Source organism: Belonocnema kinseyi, chromosome 9, assembly GCF_010883055.1.
Source record: "Belonocnema kinseyi isolate 2016_QV_RU_SX_M_011 chromosome 9, B_treatae_v1, whole genome shotgun sequence".
Taxonomy (NCBI): Eukaryota; Metazoa; Arthropoda; class Insecta; order Hymenoptera; family Cynipidae; genus Belonocnema; species Belonocnema kinseyi.
In genome coordinates, this window is record NC_046665.1 from 19,195,083 (window position 1) to 19,198,351 (window position 3,269).

Below are 3,269 nucleotides of genomic sequence, written 5' to 3' on the forward strand. Positions count from 1 at the left end.
TGAAACAGAAATATAAATTATACATTTAATTTTCTCTCTGGTATCTATTAAAATAACCATGTCTTACAAAGTGTGGATATTTTACGTTTGTTATGAAATGTTGGCAATTTAATTTTAATTTTAATGGTTTTTGTCCAAGCTAAGTTTACCATCAGTGCGCCTCAAAGGTGTGCCGAGAGTTGCTTACAGCGTTCCAAGTGGCTCTTGGCAAACTATATGGGATGGTGCTATCTACGGGGAGCGGTGGGTAGAGGGGAAGCGACTTTTTTCGCCGGAGGCGCCGTCTATATTTATGGCATCCACGTTTATAATATCTTTGATCTTACTCTCTTTTCCCTCTTCTGGTTCTTCATCGTTCTTTTTTGGCTTCCTAGTCAAAAGTCCCAGATTTGAAAGTGATGATAGCCAATTCCGATATTTATCTACAAGTTTTCCTCTGGCAAACTTTTGATCCGATCCTTCCACTTTTGGAGATACATAATACGTTTCCTTACTTTCCTTGGGAAAAAGCTCAACCTTTTTTTTTGGAGAGAATGTCAAAATGATGATCTTTTAGCGTTGGCCTATAAGAAAGATCAAACAAAAATGGAAGTGTTATTTATTCTTTTCTCGGAAATGAAATGTTAAAAAATGCCAAACTTGCTTTCACTTTATTAAGAGATATAATGCAGTATCTATACCTAATTACTTTCACTTTCTGCGTTTGATTTTCATCGAGATATTTAACAGCTACTGGAATTTCCATAAGTTTCCAGATTAAAATTTCCACCAACTTTTTTCTCACCTGATCATCTAGCACTTGGTCCCTATATTTCAAAATAATTAGTCTTCCTGTGTTTGTTTACGTAATATTTGCTGATAAATCCTATTGCAAAAAGGTGTGTAGATTAAAAGCTGGAAATAATTTGACAAGATAGGATATTATTAGAGAAAAATTATTAAACATGAGATCCAACAAGCAAAATACTTCGAGAAAATGTAATTCTTTTTCTTTTTTTATAAAATTGAAATATCCTTTCAATTAATTAAAATCGAATAATTAAAATTGAATTAATAAAATTCGGATTCGTATCGAAGCAATTTCAATATTTATCACAATTCCTACATTTTTTTACGAAATTTTACGTCAGACAATAAAAAAAGTTTTTGGTTAAAATAATAAAATAAAATTTACCAATTCGTGAAGGTCAAGCAAAACTTCTTCTTTTGTCTGTTCAACATCTAAACGTGAATTCTTATATGGTATTTCTTCATCGTTTGCTATTTCAATCAATACATTATCAATTACAGCTTTTTCCTTCAGTGGATCAAGTGCTTGTAAATTTAGGTTATTTCCAGTCTTGTCGTAGGTACTATTTTTCTCCATATTATAGAAATCTGCCTAAAAATGACTTTACATTGTAATGAAACATTTTGAGCTGTACACTGTTAAAAATGTTTGCAATTTTGATATACATATACTATACATTTGTATAGTAAATCTAAGAACTCGGTCTATGAAATAGTTATTAAAAGGCTGCGTAGTAAATTTAATATACATGTATATTGCTCAATTCTTAGAAGAGCCAGGAAATTTCACTTTACACAAATTGAATATAATTTTGGTAGTAATTTTTAATTCTAAATAATAAAGTATTATATTTGCTTCTAGTTAAACATAAATGATACGGGGTTGCAAGTGGATAAGTTCAACTAAGTACATAATTAAGACACCGAACCTAAAAGCATCAGTACTCACGCAAAAATTCTGACATTGACAGTGAATTTTAATAGAAACCCCACCCGTACGTTGCTCTTTGATTATAAATAAGAATTTAGTCAATGAGTTGCAGGCTATTATTTTCGTTTCAAATATTTGACAAGATTTAAATACATCAAAGTACTTTCCACTCTTATGCACTCTATTTTACTATACATGTATATTATTTGACAAGATACTGGTATATTAAATTTACTACATGTATATGCATATTGCTTCCATTACATTTATAGTAAAATCGCTATAGAAATTTCTAACAGTGTATGATTCTCAACTAGAATCAATTATAACCTTGTCCAGTAGTGCCCTTAATGTCTGCTGTTCTTTTGAATTATTCCTGTTGATTTCAGACAGACTTTTGTCCTCTTTTTCACAATACTTCGGCTATACAAATAATTTGATATCATAAATAGATTGTCTATAATTCACCAAAATGGACTTTAAAATAAATCATAGTTATAATGAATTTAAAATAATTTTAGCTTTGTGAGGGTTTTTTTTTCAAATACGAGATAAAACATATTAGAAAATATTATGTAACCTCTTCAAGAAATCAAGATTGTTCCTCTACAAAAGCTACAGCTTCAGAACCATGAGCGTTTGCAAATTGAAATTCTTTGAGTTTTTTTTTTAGAAATATGGCCCGTTTTCCACCGGGTTGAATAAGACTTTTTGTTAAAGAATTGTTCGTTGGTTCCAGGGCCAGTAAAGCATCTGTGTCTACTTCTTCTCCTAAAAATACTAGTTTTAAATTTTCTTGCAGGAAAGCTTAAAAATTCGTATGAAAAATGTATGAAGAAGGCCTTTTAGTCGGAAATTTAGAAATGTGAAAAAAGCTAGAATTTTGAGGTTAGATCCCGGAGCCGGTGTGAACCTGTAAACTATTATTATTACACCATTAAGCCATTTCCCTTTCAGGGTAGGCGTGACTCACTCGGTAGGGGAAAGGAGTAGTGTGTGGAAGGGATAGAGATTTTTCAGATTGATCCAGAATTCTCGTGCTATTTAAGTAAATAACACGTTCGTTCCGCAACACTGCTCCGACCCAGGTTGCTGATCAATCTCTCTAGCAATCACCCCAAGCGAAGAACCTCACGAAGTCGTTATGTAAGGTTCCCCAATTGGGTCCATTAGTGGCCAAGGTCTTTTGTTTCAGGCGTCATTCACTCTACTGACACTCTTTTTATTAACCATTTGCCGCCATACTTTCCTTTCCTGGCATACTTCTCTAGCTTCTTTTATGTTCATGCATTTTTTTCATGCAGGCTCTCGTGTTTCCGTGACTTCTTATGTCTCTTCTAACTAGGGTCTTCTTCACACATTCTAACCATTCATTCCGCGGTCTATCTCTGGGCACGCTGCCATTTACTTTACCTTGATACACTTCTTTCGTTAGTCGCTCATTTGTCATTCTCTCAACATGTCCGAACCATCTTAACCGATTTCTTTCCTATGTGTCTACTAGCGTCTCTTCTGCACCACATTCTTTTAGAATTATCTCGTTACTTAC

The 3,269-nt window shown here is 33.0% G+C and overlaps 1 long non-coding RNA gene across 1 annotated transcript; it reads right to left on the minus strand.

Moving 5' to 3' along the window:
• Window positions 1–318: 318 nt before the first annotated feature.
• On the minus strand, window positions 319–1,345 carry LOC117180008. Its single transcript, XR_004467985.1, has 3 exons — window positions 1,175–1,345; window positions 681–865; window positions 319–563 (listed from the first exon to the last, which is right to left on the minus strand). It is a non-coding gene; the product is annotated as an uncharacterized LOC117180008 (long non-coding RNA).
• Window positions 1,346–3,269: the final 1,924 nt, after the last annotated feature.